The 15,934-nt window shown below is 48.8% G+C and overlaps 8 non-coding genes and 12 pseudogenes across 8 annotated transcripts; all 20 read left to right on the top strand.

The window, feature by feature from the left end:
• Positions 1-622: 622 nt before the first annotated feature.
• LOC130129199 (5S ribosomal RNA) lies at positions 623-742 on the top strand. Its single transcript, XR_008811980.1, has one exon. It is a non-coding gene; the product is annotated as a 5S ribosomal RNA (ribosomal RNA).
• A 702-nt stretch (positions 743-1,444) lies between these two features.
• Positions 1,445-1,564, top strand: LOC130129189 (5S ribosomal RNA). Its single transcript, XR_008811971.1, has one exon. It is a non-coding gene; the product is annotated as a 5S ribosomal RNA (ribosomal RNA).
• A 699-nt stretch (positions 1,565-2,263) lies between these two features.
• Positions 2,264-2,373, top strand: LOC130129343 (5S ribosomal RNA; annotated as a pseudogene).
• Positions 2,374-3,072: 699 nt separating this feature from the next.
• On the top strand, positions 3,073-3,192 carry LOC130129198 (5S ribosomal RNA). The gene has a single exon (XR_008811979.1). It is a non-coding gene; the product is annotated as a 5S ribosomal RNA (ribosomal RNA).
• A 702-nt stretch (positions 3,193-3,894) lies between these two features.
• LOC130129454 (5S ribosomal RNA) lies at positions 3,895-4,014 on the top strand. The gene has a single exon (XR_008812058.1). It is a non-coding gene; the product is annotated as a 5S ribosomal RNA (ribosomal RNA).
• A 699-nt stretch (positions 4,015-4,713) lies between these two features.
• Positions 4,714-4,823, top strand: LOC130129342 (5S ribosomal RNA; annotated as a pseudogene).
• A 699-nt stretch (positions 4,824-5,522) lies between these two features.
• On the top strand, positions 5,523-5,642 carry LOC130129216 (5S ribosomal RNA; annotated as a pseudogene).
• Positions 5,643-6,344: 702 nt separating this feature from the next.
• On the top strand, positions 6,345-6,464 carry LOC130129419 (5S ribosomal RNA). The gene has a single exon (XR_008812026.1). It is a non-coding gene; the product is annotated as a 5S ribosomal RNA (ribosomal RNA).
• A 703-nt stretch (positions 6,465-7,167) lies between these two features.
• Positions 7,168-7,277, top strand: LOC130129394 (5S ribosomal RNA; annotated as a pseudogene).
• A 702-nt stretch (positions 7,278-7,979) lies between these two features.
• Positions 7,980-8,099, top strand: LOC130129408 (5S ribosomal RNA). The gene has a single exon (XR_008812014.1). It is a non-coding gene; the product is annotated as a 5S ribosomal RNA (ribosomal RNA).
• A 695-nt stretch (positions 8,100-8,794) lies between these two features.
• Positions 8,795-8,914, top strand: LOC130129271 (5S ribosomal RNA; annotated as a pseudogene).
• Positions 8,915-9,513: 599 nt separating this feature from the next.
• LOC130129232 (5S ribosomal RNA) lies at positions 9,514-9,633 on the top strand (annotated as a pseudogene).
• A 702-nt stretch (positions 9,634-10,335) lies between these two features.
• On the top strand, positions 10,336-10,455 carry LOC130129259 (5S ribosomal RNA; annotated as a pseudogene).
• Positions 10,456-11,162: 707 nt separating this feature from the next.
• LOC130129415 (5S ribosomal RNA) lies at positions 11,163-11,282 on the top strand. The gene has a single exon (XR_008812022.1). It is a non-coding gene; the product is annotated as a 5S ribosomal RNA (ribosomal RNA).
• A 710-nt stretch (positions 11,283-11,992) lies between these two features.
• LOC130129288 (5S ribosomal RNA) lies at positions 11,993-12,112 on the top strand (annotated as a pseudogene).
• Positions 12,113-12,813: 701 nt separating this feature from the next.
• Positions 12,814-12,933, top strand: LOC130129412 (5S ribosomal RNA). The gene has a single exon (XR_008812019.1). It is a non-coding gene; the product is annotated as a 5S ribosomal RNA (ribosomal RNA).
• Positions 12,934-13,640: 707 nt separating this feature from the next.
• LOC130129287 (5S ribosomal RNA) lies at positions 13,641-13,760 on the top strand (annotated as a pseudogene).
• Positions 13,761-14,465: 705 nt separating this feature from the next.
• Positions 14,466-14,574, top strand: LOC130129339 (5S ribosomal RNA; annotated as a pseudogene).
• Positions 14,575-14,880: 306 nt separating this feature from the next.
• On the top strand, positions 14,881-15,000 carry LOC130129280 (5S ribosomal RNA; annotated as a pseudogene).
• A 702-nt stretch (positions 15,001-15,702) lies between these two features.
• On the top strand, positions 15,703-15,822 carry LOC130129258 (5S ribosomal RNA; annotated as a pseudogene).
• Positions 15,823-15,934: the final 112 nt, after the last annotated feature.

Genomic DNA, 15,934 nt, shown 5'->3' with positions numbered 1-15,934 from the left:
GGTGAAACCAGACAAACATTTGGGTCAGAAACCAGTAAAAAGTCTTCTCAATTTCTGTATCTTAGTTAGCTTTATGTCACAGCCTCTCGCCCTCGACATCAAAGCGTTCGCGGTCACAGCCTCTCGCCCTTGACATCAAAGCGTTTGCCCCTGACACCTGCTGACCCCCCCTGTCAGAGCCTCTCTCCCTGGACTTGCCTTGACAACTAAGCGTTCGCTGTCACAGCCTCTCGCCCTTGACATCAACGCGATCATCACCCTTAAAAAGCCTCCACTATGGTCCAGTCTTGGCTGGAACGTCGCCTTTCATGGACTTCTGCCTGCCTGCCTGCTTGCCTACCTGCCACTGAGCCGACTCCTGCTCTACCCGTGAGATCGGTTACTTCAATAAAAAGTTGATTCTTCCCTTACCTGGTTGTGCCGTCTGCTTTTGGGTTCGCTCCTGATACGTGACACTTTAAGTCATATTTTTACATTACAAACGTGACTTCTTGGACAGCAAAAGCGATAGGATGTGATGGAGTTTGTCATAAGATGAAAGTGGTGAAACAAGCTGCCAACAGAAAGAAGAAGGTCGGCGGCCAACTCATCTATGAAAAAGCTGCAAGACTCAAGCTTGACGGCTTACGGCCATACCAGCCTGATATCGCCCGATCTCGTCCGATCTCGGAAGCTAAAGTAAGGTCGGGCCTGGTTAGTACCTGGATGGGAGACCGCCTGGGAATACCAGGTGCTGTAAGCCTTTTATTCCGCCCTACGATCATCTCAAAGTACTTTGATTTTCTTTTACTGAATTCCAATTGAAAAATCTGACGTATAGGTGAAACCAGACAAACATTTGGGTCAGAAACCAGTAAAAAGTCTTCTCAATGGCTGTATCTTAGTTAGCTTTATGTCACAGCCTCTCGCCCTCGACATCAAAGCGTTCGCGGTCACAGCCTCTCGCCCTTGACATCAAAGCGTTTGCCCCTGACACCTGCTGACCCCCCCTGTCACAGCCTCTCTCCCTGGACTTGCCTTGACATCTAAGCGTTCGCTGTCACAGCCTCTCGCCCTTGACATCAACGCGATCATCACCCTTAAAAAGCCTCCACTGTGGTCCAGTCTTGGCTGGAACGTCGCCTTTCATGGACTTCTGCCTGCTTGTATGCCTGCTTGCCTACCTGCCACTGAGCTGACTCCTGCTCTACCCGTGAGATCGGTTACTTCAATAACGACTTGATTCTCCTTTACCTGGTTGTCCCGTCTGCTTTTGGATTCGTTCCTGATACGTGACACTTTAAGTCATATTTTTAAATTACAAACGTGACTCCTTGGACAGCAAAAGCGATAGGATGTGATGGAGTTTGTCATAAGATGAAAGTGGGGAAACAAGCTGCCAACAGAAAGAAGAAGGTCGGCGGCCAAATCATCTATGAAAAAGCTGCAAGACTCAAGCTCGACGGCTTACGGCCATACCAGCCTGATAACGCCCGATCTCGTCCGATCTCGGAAGCTAAAGCAAGGTCGGGCCTGGTTAGTACCTGGATGGGAGACCGCCTGGGAATACCAGGTGCTGTAAGCCTTTTATTCCGCCCTACGATCATCTCAAAGTACTTTGATTTTCTTTTACTGAATTCCAATTGAAAAATCTGACGTATAGGTGAAACCAGACAAACATTTGGGTCAGAAACCAGTAAAAAGTCTTCTCAATGGCTGTATCTTAGTTAGCTTTATGTCACAGCCTCTCGCCCTCGACATCAAAGCGTTCGCGGTCAAAGCCTCTCGCCCTTGACATCAAAGCGTTTGCCCCTGACACCTGCTGACCCCCCCTGTCAGAGCCTCTCTCCCTGGACTTGCCTTGACAACTAAGCGTTCGCTGTCACAGCCTCTCGCCCTTGACATCAACGCGATCATCACCCTTAAAAAGCCTCCACTATGGTCCAGTCTTGGCTGGAACGTCGCCTTTCATGGACTTCTGCCTGCCTGCCTGCTTGCCTACCTGCCACTGAGCCGACTCCTACTCTACCCGTGAGATCGGTTACTTCAATAAAAAGTTGATTCTTCCCTTACCTGGTTGTGCCGTCTGCTTTTGGGTTCGCTCCTGATACGTGACACTTTAAGTCATATTTTTACATTACAAACGTGACTTCTTGGACAGCAAAAGCGATAGGATGTGATGGAGTTTGTCATAAGATGAAAGTGGTGAAACAAGCTGACAACAGAAACAAGAAGGTCGGCGGCCAACTCATCTATGAAAAAGCTGCAAGACTCAAGCTTGACGGCTTACGGCCATACCAGCCTGATATCGCCCGATCTCGGAAGCTAAAGTAAGGTCGGGCCTGGTTAGTACCTGGATGGGAGACCGCCTGGGAATACCAGGTGCTGTAAGCCTTTTATTCAGCCCTACGATCATCTCAAAGTACTTTGATTTTATTTTACTGAATTCCAATTGAAAAATCTGACGTATAGGTGAAACCAGACAAACATTTGGGTCAGAAACCAGTAAAAAGTCTTCTCAATTTCTGTATCTTAGTTAGCTTTATGTCACAGCCTCTCGCCCTCGACATCAAAGCGTTCGCGGTCACAGCCTCTCGCCCTTGACATCAAAGCGTTTGCCCCTGACACCTGCTGACCCCCCCTGTCAGAGCCTCTCTCCCTGGACTTGCCTTGACAACTAAGCGTTCGCTGTCACAGCCTCTCGCCCTTGACATCAACGCGATCATCACCCTTAAAAAGCCTCCACTATGGTCCAGTCTTGGCTGGAACGTCGCCTTTCATGGACTTCTGCCTGCCTGCCTGCTTGCCTACCTGCCACTGAGCCGACTCCTGCTCTACCCGTGAGATCGGTTACTTCAATAAAAAGTTGATTCTTCCCTTACCTGGTTGTGCCGTCTGCTTTTGGGTTCGCTCCTGATACGTGACACTTTAAGTCATATTTTTACATTACAAACGTGACTTCTTGGACAGCAAAAGCGATAGGATGTGATGGAGTTTGTCATAAGATGAAAGTGGTGAAACAAGCTGCCAACAGAAAGAAGAAGGTCGGCGGCCAACTCATCTATGAAAAAGCTGCAAGACTCAAGCTTGACGGCTTACGGCCATACCAGCCTGATATCGCCCGATCTCGTCCGATCTCGGAAGCTAAAGTAAGGTCGGGCCTGGTTAGTACCTGGATGGGAGACCGCCTGGGAATACCAGGTGCTGTAAGCCTTTTATTCCGCCCTACGATCATCTCAAAGTACTTTGATTTTCTTTTACTGAATTCCAATTGAAAAATCTGACGTATAGGTGAAACCAGACAAACATTTGGGTCAGAAACCAGTAAAAAGTCTTCTCAATGGCTGTATCTTAGTTAGCTTTATGTCACAGCCTCTCGCCCTCGACATCAAAGCGTTCGCGGTCACAGCCTCTCGCCCTTGACATCAAAGCGTTTGCCCCTGACACCTGCTGACCCCCCCTGTCACAGCCTCTCTCCCTGGACTTGCCTTGACATCTAAGCGTTCGCTGTCACAGCCTCTCGCCCTTGACATCAACGCGATCATCACCCTTAAAAAGCCTCCACTGTGGTCCAGTCTTGGCTGGAACGTCGCCTTTCATGGACTTCTGCCTGCTTGTCTGCCTGCTTGCCTACCTGCCACTGAGCCGACTCCTGCTCTACCCGTGAGATCGGTTACTTCAATAACGACTTGATTCTCCTTTACCTGGTTGTCCCGTCTGCTTTTCGATTCGTTCCTGATACGTGACACTTTAAGTCATATTTTTAAATTACAAACGTGACTCCTTGGACAGCAAAAGCGATAGGATGTGATGGAGTTTGTCATAAGATGAAAGTGGGGAAACAAGCTGCCAACAGAAAGAAGAAGGTCGGCGGCCAAATCATCTATGAAAAAGCTGCAAGACTCAAGCTCGACGGCTTACGGCCATACCAGCCTGATAACGCCCGATCTCGTCCGATCTCGGAAGCTAAAGCAAGGTCGGGCCTGGTTAGTACCTGGATGGGAGACCGCCTGGGAATACCAGGTGCTGTAAGCCTTTTATTCCGCCCTACGATCATCTCAAAGTACTTTGATTTTCTTTTACTGAATTCCAATTGAAAAATCTGACGTATAGGTGAAACCAGACAAACATTTGGGTCAGAAACCAGTAAAAAGTCTTCTCAATGGCTGTATCTTAGTTAGCTTTATGTCACAGCCTCTCGCCCTCGACATCAAAGCGTTCGCGGTCACAGCCTCTCGCCCTTGACATCAAAGCGTTTGCCCCTGACACCTGCTGACCCCCCCTGTCAGAGCCTCTCTCCCTGGACTTGCCTTGACAACTAAGCGTTCGCTGTCACAGCCTCTCGCCCTTGACATCAACGCGATCATCACCCTTAAAAAGCCTCCACTATGGTCCAGTCTTGGCTGGAACGTCGCCTTTCATGGACTTCTGCCTGCCTGCCTGCTTGCCTACCTGCCACTGAGCCGACTCCTACTCTACCCGTGAGATCGGTTACTTCAATAAAAAGTTGATTCTTCCCTTACCTGGTTGTGCCGTCTGCTTTTGGGTTCGCTCCTGATACGTGACACTTTAAGTCATATTTTTCCATTACAAACGTGACTTCTTGGACAGCAAAAGCGATAGGATGTGATGGAGTTTGTCATAAGATGAAAGTGGTGAAACAAGCTGACAACAGAAACAAGAAGGTCGGCGGCCAACTCATCTATGAAAAAGCTGCAAGACTCAAGCTTGACGGCTTACGGCCATACCAGCCTGATATCGCCCGATCTCGGAAGCTAAAGTAAGGTCGGGCCTGGTTAGTACCTGGATGGGAGACCGCCTGGGAATACCAGGTGCTGTAAGCCTTTTATTCAGCCCTACGATCATCTCAAAGTACTTTGATTTTATTTTACTGAATTCCAATTGAAAAATCTGACGTATAGGTGAAACCAGACAAACATTTGGGTCAGAAACCAGTAAAAAGTCTTCTCAATTTCTGTATCTTAGTTAGCTTTATGTCACAGCCTCTCGCCCTCGACATCAAAGCGTTCGCGGTCACAGCCTCTCGCCCTTGACATCAAAGCGTTTGCCCCTGACACCTGCTGACCCCCCCTGTCAGAGCCTCTCTCCCTGGACTTGCCTTGACAACTAAGCGATCGCTGTCACAGCCTCTCGCCCTTGACATCAACGCGATCATCACCCTTAAAAAGCCTCCACTATGGTCCAGTCTTGGCTGGAACGTCGCCTTTCATGGACTTTTGCCTGCCTGCCTGCTTGCCTACCTGCCACTGAGCCGAGTCCTGCTCTACCCGTGAGATCGGTTACTTCAATAAAAAGTTGATTCTTCCCTTACCTGGTTGTGCCGTCTGCTTTTGGGTTCGCTCCTGATACGTGACACTTTAAGTCATATTTTTACATTACAAACGTGACTTCTTGGACAGCAAAAGCGATAGGATGTGATGGAGTTTGTCATAAGATGAAAGTGGTGAAACAAGCTGCCAACAGAAAGAAGAAGGTCGGCGGCCAACTCATCTATGAAAAAGCTGCAAGACGCAAGCTTGACGGCTTACGGCCATACCAGCCTGATATCGCCCGATCTCGTCCGATCTCGGAAGCTAAAGTAAGGTCGGGCCTGGTTAGTACCTGGATGGGAGACCGCATGGGAATACCAGGTGCTGTAAGCCTTTTATTCCGCCCTACGATCATCTCAAAGTACTTTGATTTTCTTTTACTGAATTCCAATTGAAAAATCTGACGTATAGGTGAAACCAGACAAACATTTGGGTCAGAAACCAGTAAAAAGTCTTCTCAATGGCTGTATCTTAGTTAGCTTTATGTCACAGCCTCTCGCCCTCGACATCAAAGCGTTCGCGGTCACAGCCTCTCGCCCTTGACATCAAAGCGTTTGCCCCTGACACCTGCTGACCCCCCCTGTCACAGCCTCTCTCCCTGGACTTGCCTTGACATCTAAGCGTTCGCTGTCACAGCCTCTCGCCCTTGACATCAACGCGATCATCACCCTTAAAAAGCCTCCACTGTGGTCCAGTCTTGGCTGGAACGTCGCCTTTCATGGACTTCTGCCTGCTTGCCTGCCTGCTTGCCTACCTGCCACTGAGCCGACTCCTGCTCTACCCGTGAGATCGGTTACTTCAATAACGACTTGATTCTCCCTTACCTGGTTGTCCCGTCTGCTTTTGGGTTCGTTCCTGATACGTGACACTTTAAGTCATATTTTTAAATTACAAACGTGACTCCTTGGACAGCAAAAGCGATAGGATGTGATGGAGTTTGTCATAAGATGAAAGTGGGGAAACAAGCTGCCAACAGAAAGAAGAAGGTCGGCGGCCAAATCATCTATGAAAAAGCTGCAAGACTCAAGCTCGACGGCTTACGGCCATACCAGCCTGATAACGCCCGATCTCGTCCGATCTCGGAAGCTAAAGCAAGGTCGGGCCTGGTTAGTACCTGGATGGGAGACCGCCTGGGAATACCAGGTGCTGTAAGCCTTTTATTCCGCCCTACGATCATCTCAAAGTACTTTGATTTTCTTTTACTGAATTCCAATTGAAAAATCTGACGTATAGGTGAAACCAGACAAACATTTGGGTCAGAAACCAGTAAAAAGTCTTCTCAATGGCTGTATCTTAGTTAGCTTTATGTCACAGCCTCTCGCCCTCGACATCAAAGCGTTCGCGGTCACAGCCTCTCGCCCTTGACATCAAAGCGTTTGCCCCTGACACCTGCTGACCCCCCCTGTCAGAGCCTCTCTCCCTGGACTTGCCTTGACAACTAAGCGTTCGCTGTCACAGCCTCTCGCCCTTGACATCAACGCGATCATCACCCTTAAAAAGCCTCCACTATGGTCCAGTCTTGGCTGGAACGTCACCTTTCATGGACTTCTGCCTGCTTGCCTGCCTGCTTGCCTACCTGCCACTGAGCCGACTCCTGCTCTACCCGTGAGATCGGTTACTTCAATAAAAAGTTGATTCTTCCCTTACCTGGTTGTGCCGTCTGCTTTTGGGTTCGCTCCTGATACGTGACACTTTAAGTCATATTTTTACATTACAAACGTGACTTCTTGGACAGCAAAAGCGATAGGATGTGATGGAGTTTGTCATAAGATGAAAGTGGGGAAACAAGCTGACAACAGAAAGAAGAAGGTCGGCGGCCAACTCATCTATGAAAAAGCTGCAAGACTCAAGCTTGACGCCTTACGGCCATACCAGCCTGATATCGCCCGATCTCGGAAGCTAAAGTAAGGTCGGGCCTGGTTAGTACCTGGATGGGAGACCGCCTGGGAATACCAGGTGCTGTAAGCCTTTTATTCCGCCCTACGATCATCTCAAAGTACTTTGATTTTCTTTTACTGAATTCCAATTGAAAAATCTGACGTATAGGTGAAACCAGACAAACATTTGGGTCAGAAACCAGTAAAAAGTCTTCTCAATGGCTGTATCTTAGTTAGCTTTATGTCACAGCCTCTCGCCCTCGACATCAAAGCGTTCGCGGTCACAGCCTCTCGCCCTTGACATCAAAGCGTTTGCCCCTGACACCTGCTGACCCCCCCTGTCACAGCCTCTCTCCCTGGACTTGCCTTGACATCTAAGCGTTCGCTGTCACAGCCTCTCGCCCTTGACATCAACGCGATCATCACCCTTAAAAAGCCTCCACTGTGGTCCAGTCTTGGCTGGAACGTCGCCTTTCATGGACTTCTGCCTGCTTGCCTGCCTGCTTGCCTACCTGCCACTGAGCCGACTCCTGCTCTACCCGTGAGATCGGTTACTTCAATAACGACTTGATTCTCCCTTACCTGGTTGTCCCGTCTGCTTTTGGGTTCGTTCCTGATACGTGACACTTTAAGTCATATTTTTAAATTACAAACGTGACTCCTTGGACAGCAAAAGCGATAGGATGTGATGGAGTTTGTCATAAGATGAAAGTGGGGAAACAAGCTGCCAACAGAAAGAAGAAGGTCGGCGGCCAAATCATCTATGAAAAAGCTGCAAGACTCAAGCTCGACGGCTTACGGCCATACCAGCCTGATAACGCCCGATCTCGTCCGATCTCGGAAGCTAAAGCAAGGTCGGGCCTGGTTAGTACCTGGATGGGAGACCGCCTGGGAATACCAGGTGCTGTAAGCCTTTTATTCCGCCCTACGATCATCTCAAAGTACTTTGCTTTTCTTTTACTGAATTCCAATTGAAAAATCTGACGTATAGGTGAAACCAGACAAACATTTGGGTCAGAAACCAGTAAAAAGTCTTCTCAATGGCTGTATCTTAGTTAGCTTTATGTCACAGCCTCTCGCCCTCGACATCAAAACGTTCGCGGTCACAGCCTCTCGCCCTTGACATCAAAGCGTTTGCCCCTGACACCTGCTGACCCCCCCTGTCAGAGCCTCTCTCCCTGGACTTGCCTTGACAACTAAGCGTTCGCTGTCACAGCCTCTCGCCCTTGACATCAACGCGATCATCACCCTTAAAAAGCCTCCACTGTGGTCCAGTCTTGGCTGGAACGTCGCCTTTCATGGACTTCTGCCTGCCTGCTTGCCTACCTGCCACTGAGCCGACTCTTGCTCTACCCGTGAGATCGGTTACTTCAATAAAAAGTTGATTCTTCCCTTACCTGGTTGTGCCGTCTGCTTTTGGGTTCGTTCCTGATACGTGACACTTTAAGTCATATTTTTAAATTACAAACGTGACTCCTTGGACAGCAAAAGCGATAGGATGTGATGGAGTTTGTCATAAGATGAAAGTGGTGAAACAAGCTGACAACAGAAACAAGAAGGTCGGCGGCCAACTCATCTATGAAAAAGCTGCAAGACTCAAGCTTGACGCCTTACGGCCATACCAGCCTGATATCGCCCGATCTCGTCCGATCTCGGAAGCTAAAGTAAGGTCGGGCCTGGTTAGTACCTGGATGGGAGACCGCCTGGGAATACCAGGTGCTGTAAGCCTTTTATTCCGCCCTACGATCATCTCAAAGTACTTTGATTTTCTTTTACTGAATTCCAATTGAAAAATCTGACGTATAGGTGAAACCAGACAAACATTTGGGTCAGAAACCAGTAAAAAGTCTTCTAAATGGCTGTATCTTAGTTAGCTTTATGTCACAGCCTCTCGCCCTCGACATCAAAGCGTTCGCTGTCACAGCCTCTCGCCCTTGACATCAACGCGATCATCACCCTTAAAAAGCCTCCACTGTGGTCCAGTCTTGGCTGGAACGTCGCCTTTCATGGACTTCGGCCTGCCTGCCTGCCTGCCTGCTTGCCTACCTGCCACTGAGCCGACTCCTGCTCTACCCGTGAGATCGGTTACTTCAATAACGACTTGATTCTCCCTTACCTGGTTGTCCCGTCTGCTTTTGGGTTCGTTCCTGATACGTGACACTTTAAGTCATATTTTTAAATTACAAACGTGACTCCTTGGACAGCAAAAGCGATAGGATGTGATGGAGTTTGTCATAAGATGAAAGTGGGGAAACAAGCTGCCAACAGAAAGAAGAAGGTCGGCGGCCAACTCATCTATGAAAAAGCTGCAAGACTCAAGCTCGACGGCTTACGGCCATACCAGCCTGATAACGCCCGATCTCGTCCGATCTCGGAAGCTAAAGCAAGGTCGGGCCTGGTTAGTACCTGGATGGGAGACCGCCTGGCAATACCAGGTGCTGTAAGCCTTTTATTCCGCCCTACGATCATCTCAAAGTACTTTGATTTTCTTTTACTGAATTCCAATTGAAAAATCTGACGTATAGGTGAAACCAGACAAACATTTGGGTCAGAAACCAGTAAAAAGTCTTCTCAGTGGCTTTATCTTAGTTAGCTTTATGTCACAGCCTCTCGCCCTCGACATCAAAGCGTTCGCGGTCACAGCCTCTCGCCCTTGACATCAAAGCGTTTGCCCCTGACACCTGCTGACCCCCCCTGTCACAGCCTCTCTCCCTGGACTTGCCTTGACATCTAAGCGTTCGCTGTCACAGCCTCTCGCCCTTGACATCAACGCGATCATCACCCTTAAAAAGCGTCCACTATGGTCCAGTCTTGGCTGGAACGTCGCCTTTCATGGACTTCTGCCTGCTTGCCTGCCTGCTTGCCTACCTGCCACTGAGCCGACTCCTGCTCTACCCGTGAGATCGGTTACTTCAATAACGACTTGATTCTCCCTTACCTGGTTGTGCCGTCTGCTTTTGGGTTCGTTCCTGATACGTGACACTTTAAGTCATATTTTTAAATTACAAACATGACTCCTTGGACAGCAAAAGCGATAGGATGTGATGGAGTTTGTCATAAGATGAAAGTGGGGAAACAAGCTGCCAACAGAAACAAGAAGGTCGGCGGCCAACTCATCTATGAAAAAGCTGCAAGACTCAAGCTTGACGGCTTACGGCCATACCAGCCTGATAACGCCCGATCTCGTCCGATCTCGGAAGCTAAAGTAAGGTCCGGCCTGGTTAGTACCTGGATGGGAGACCGCCTGGGAATACCAGGTGCTGTAAGCCTTTTATTCCGCCCTACGATCATCTCAAAGTACTTTGATTTTCTTTTACTGAATTCCAATTGAAAAATCTGACGTATAGGTGAAACCAGACAAACATTTGGGTCAGAAACCAGTAAAAAGTCTTCTCAATTTCTGTATCTTAGTTAGCTTTATGTCACAGCCTCTCGCCCTCGACATCAAAGCGTTCGCGGTCACAGCCTCTCGCCCTTGACATCAAAGCGTTTGCCCCTGACACCTGCTGACCCCCCCTGTCACAGCCTCTCTCCCTGGACTTGCCTTGACATCTAAGCGTTCGCTGTCACAGCCTCTCGCCCTTGACATCAACGCGATCATCACCCTTAAAAAGCCTCCACTGTGGTCCAGTCTTGGCTGGAACGTCGCCTTTCATGAACTTCTGCCTGCCTGCCTGCCTGCCTGCTTGCCTACCTGCCTCTGAGCCGACTCCTGCTCTACCCGTGAGATCGGTTACTTCAATAAAAAGTTGATTCTTCCCTTACCTGGTTGTGCCGTCTGCTTTTGGGTTCGTTCCTGATACGTGACACTTTAAGTCATATTTTTACATTACAAACGTGACTTCTTGGACAGCAAAAGCGATAGGATGTGATGGAGTTTGTCATAAGATGAAAGTGGTGAAACAAGCTAGCAACAGAAAGAAGAAGGTCGGCGGCAAACTCATCTATGAAAAAGCTGCAAGACTCAAGCTTGACGGCTTACGGCCATACCAGCCTGATAACGCCCGATCTCGTCCGATCTCGGAAGCTAAAGTAAGGTCGGGCCTGGTTAGTACCTGGATGGGAGACCGCCTGGGAATACCAGGTGCTGTAAGCCTTTTATTCCGCCCTACGATCATCTCAAAGTACTTTGATTTTCTTTTACTGAATTCCAATTGAAAAATCTGACGTATAGGTGAAACCAGACAAACATTTGTGTCAGAAACCAGTAAAAAGTCTTCTCAATTTCTGTATCTTAGTTAGCTTTATGTCACAGCCTCTCGCCCTCGACATCAAAGCGTTCGCGGTCACAGCCTCTCGCCCTTGACATCAAAGCGTTTGCCCTTGACACCTTCTGACCCCTCCTGTCACAGCCTCTCTCCCTGGACTTGCCTTGACATCTTAGCGTTCGCTGTCAAAGCCTCTCGCCCTTGACATCAACGCGATCATCACCCTTAAAAAGCCTCCACTGTGGTCCAGTCTTGGCTGGAACGTCGCCTTTCATGGACTTCTGCCTGCCTGCCTGCCTGCCTGCCTGCTTGCCTACCTGCCACTGAGCCGACTCCTGCTCTACCCGTGAGATCGGTTACTTCAATAAAAAGTTGATTCTTCCCTTACCTGGTTGTGCCGTCTGCTTTTGGGTTCGTTCCTGATACGTGACACTTTAAGTCATATTTTTACATTACAGACGTGACTTCTTGGACAGCAAAAGCGATAGGATGTGATGGAGTTTGTCATAAGATGAAAGTGGTGAAACAACCTGACAACAGAAAGAAGAAGGTCGGCGGCCAACTCATTATGAAAAAACTGCAAGGCTCCAGCTCGACGGCTTACGGCCATACCAGCCTGATAACGCCCGATCTCGTCCGATCTCGGAAGCTAAAGCAAGGTCGCGTCTGGTTAGTACCTGGATGGGAGACCGTCTGGGAATACCAGGTGCTGTAAGCCTTTTATTCCGCCCTACGATCATCTCAAAGTACTTTGATTTTCTTTTACTGAATTCCAATTGAAAAATCTGACGTATAGGTGAAACCAGACAAACATTTAGGTCAGAAACCAGTAAAAAGTCTTCTCAATGGCTGTATCTTAGTTAGCTTTATGTCACAGCCTCTCGCCCTCGACATCAAAGCGTTCGCGGTCACAGCCTCTCGCCCTTGACATCAAAGCGTTTGCCCCTGACACCTGCTGACCCCCCCCCTGTCAGAGCCTCTCTCCCTTGACTTGCCTTGACAACTAAGCGTTCGCTGTCACAGCCTCTCGCCCTTGACATCAACGCGATCATCACCCTTAAAAAGCCTCCACTATGGTCCAGTCTTGGCTGGAACGTCGCCTTTCATGGACTTCTGCCTGCCTGCCTGCTTGTCTACCTGCCACTGAGCCGACTCCTGCTCTACCCATGAGATCGGTTACTTCAATAAAAAGTTGGTTCTTCCCTTACCTGGTTGTGCCGTCTGCTTTTGGGTTCGTTCCTGATACGTGACACTTTAAGTCATATTTTTCCATTACAAACGTGACTTCTTGGACAGCAAAAGCGATAGGATGTGATGGAGTTCGTCATAAGATGAAAGTGGTGAAACAAGCTAGCAACAGAAAGAAGAAGGTCGGCTGCCAACTCATCTATGAAAAAGCTGCAAGACTCAAGCTCGACGGCTTACGGCCATACCAGCCTGATAACGCCCGATCTCGTCCGATCTCGGAAGCTAAACCAAGGTCGGGCCCGGTTAGTACCTGGATGGGAGACCACCTGGGAATACCAGGTGCTGTAAGCCTTTTATTCCGCCCTACGATCATCTCAAAGTACTTTGATTTTCTTTTACTGAATTCCAATTGAAAAATCTGACGTATAGGTGAAACCAGACAAACATTTGGGTCAGAAACCAGTAAAAAGTCTTCTCAATGGCTGTATCTTAGTTAGCTTTATGTCACAGCCTCTCGCCCTCGACATCAAAGCGTTCGCGGTCACAGCCTCTCGCCCTTGACATCAAAGCGTTTGCCCCTGACACCTGCTGACCCCCCCTGTCACAGCCTCTCTCCCTGGACTTGCCTTGACATCAAAGCGTTCGCTGTCACAGCCTCTCGCCCTTGACATCAACGCGATCATCACCCTTAAAAAGCCTCCACTATGGTCCAGTCTTGGCTGGAACGTCGCCTTTCATGGACTTCTGCCTGCCTGCCTGCCTGCCTGCTTGCCTACCTGCCACTGAGCCGACTCCTGCTCTACCCGTGAGATCGGTTACTTCAATGAATAGTTGATTCTTCCCTTACCTGGTTGTGCCGTCTGCTTTTGGGTTCGCTCCTGATACGTGACACTTTAAGTCATATTTTTACATTACAGACGTGACTTCTTGGACAGCAAAAGCGATAGGATGTGATGGAGTTTGTCATAAGATGAAAGTGGTGAAACAAGCTGACAACAGAAAGAAGAAGGTCGGCGGCCAACTCATCTATTAAAAAACTGCAAGGCTCCAGCTCGACGGCTTACGGCCATACCAGCCTGATAACGCCCGATCTCGTCCGATCTCGGAAGCTAAAGCAAGGTCGCGTCTGGTTAGTACCTGGATGGGAGACCGTCTGGGAATACCAGGTGCTGTAAGCCTTTTATTCCGCCCTACGATCATCTCAAAGTACTTTGATTTTCTTTTACTGAATTCCAATTGAAAAATCTGACGTATAGGTGAAACCAGACAAACATTTGTGTCAGAAACCAGTAAAAAGTCTTCTCAATGGCTGTATCTTAGTTAGCTTTATGTCACAGCCTCTCGCCCTCGACATCAAAGCGTTCGCGGTCACAGCCTCTCGCCCTTGACATCAAAGCGTTTGCCCCTGACACCTGCTGACCCCCCCCTGTCAGAGCCTCTCTCCCTTGACTTGCCTTGACAACTAAGCGTTCGCTGTCACAGCCTCTCGCCCTTGACATCAACGCGATCATCACCCTTAAAAAGCCTCCACTATGGTCCAGTCTTGGCTGGAACGTCGCCTTTCATGGACTTCTGCCTGCCTGCCTGCCTGCTTGCCTACCTGCCACTGAGCCGACTCCTGCTCTACCCGTGAGATCGGTTACTTCAATAAAGACTTGATTCTTCCCTTACCTGGTTGTGCCGTCTGCTTTTGGGTTCGTTCCTGATACGTGACACTTTAAGTCATACTTTTACATTACAAACGTGACTCCTTGGACAGCAAAAGCGATAGGATGTGATGGAGTTTGTCATAAGATGAAAGTGGGGAAACAAGCTGCCAACAGAAAGAAGAAGGTCGGCGTCCAACTCATCTATGAAAAAGCTGCAATGGCTCCAGCTCGACGGCTTACGGCCATACCAGCCTGATAACACCCGATCTCGGAAGCAAAGCAGGGGCGGGCCTAGTTAGTACCTGGATAGGATACCGCCTGGGAATACCAGGTGCTGTAAGCCTTTTATTCCGCCCTACGGTCATCTCAAAGTGCGTCGATTTTCTTTTACTGAATTCCAATTGAAAAATCTGACGTATGGGTAAAGCCAGACAAACATTTGGGTCAAAAACCAGTAAAAAGTCTTCTCAACGGCTGTATCTTAGTTAGCTTTAAGTCATATTCTTACACGTGACTCTTTGGACAGCAAAAGCGATAGGATGTGATGGAGTTTGTCATAAGATGAAAGTGGTGAAACAAGCTGACAACAGAAAGTAGAAGGTCGGCGGCCAACTCATCTATGAAAAAGCTGCAAGACTCAAGCTCTACGGCTTACGGCCATACCAGCCTGATAACGCCCGATCTCGTCCGATCTCGGAAGCTAAAGCAAGGTCGGGCCCGTCTAGCACCTGGATGGGAGACCGCCTGGGAATACCAGGTGCTGTAAGCCTTTTATTCCGCCCTACGATCATCTCAAAGTACTTTGATTTTCTTTTACTGAATTCCAATTGAAAAATCTGACGTATAGGTGAAACCAGACAAACATTTGGGTCAGAAACCAGTAAAAAGTCTTCTCAATGGCTGTATCGTAGTTAGCTTTATGTCACAGCCTCTCGCCCTCGACATCAAAGCGTTCGCGGTCACAGCCTCTCGCCCTTGACATCAAAGCGTTTGCCCCTGACACCTGCTGACCCCCCCTGTCACAGCCTCTCTCCCTGGACTTGCCTTGACATCAAAGCGCTCGCTGTCACAGCCTCTCGCCCTTGACATCAACGCGATCATCACCCTTAAAAAGCTTCCACTGTGGTCCAGTCTTGGCTGGAACGTCGCCTTTCATGGACTTCTGCCTGCTTGCCTGCCTGCTTGCCTACCTGTCACTGAGCCGACTCCTGCTCTACCCGTGAGATCGGTTACTTCAATAAAGACTTGATTCTACCTTACCTGGTTGTCCCGTCTGCTTTTGGGTTCGTTCCTGATACGTGACACTTTAAGTCATATTTTTAAATTACAAACGTGACTCCTTGGACAGCAAAAGCGATAGGATGTGATGGAGTTTGTCATAAGATGAAAGTGGGGAAACAAGCTGCCAACAGAAAGAAGAAGGTCGGCGGCCAACTCATCTATGAAAAAGCTGCAAGACTCAAGCTTGACGGCTTACGGCCATACCAGCCTGATAACGCCCGATCTCGTCCGATCTCGGAAGCTAAAGTAAGGTCCGGCCTGGTTAGTACCTGGATGGGAGACCGCCTGGGAATACCAGGTGCTGTAAGCCTTTTATTCCGCCCTACGATCATCTCAAAGTACTTTGATTTTCTTTTACTGAATTCCAATTGAAAAATCTGACGTATAGGTGAAACCAGACAAACATTTGGGTCAGAAACCAG

This window comes from Lampris incognitus, chromosome 18, assembly GCF_029633865.1.
Source record: "Lampris incognitus isolate fLamInc1 chromosome 18, fLamInc1.hap2, whole genome shotgun sequence".
NCBI lineage: Eukaryota > Metazoa > Chordata > Actinopteri > Lampriformes > Lampridae > Lampris > Lampris incognitus.
The sequence above is the reverse complement of the archived record's forward strand: the minus strand, read 5'-3'. Positions and strand labels throughout refer to the sequence as shown.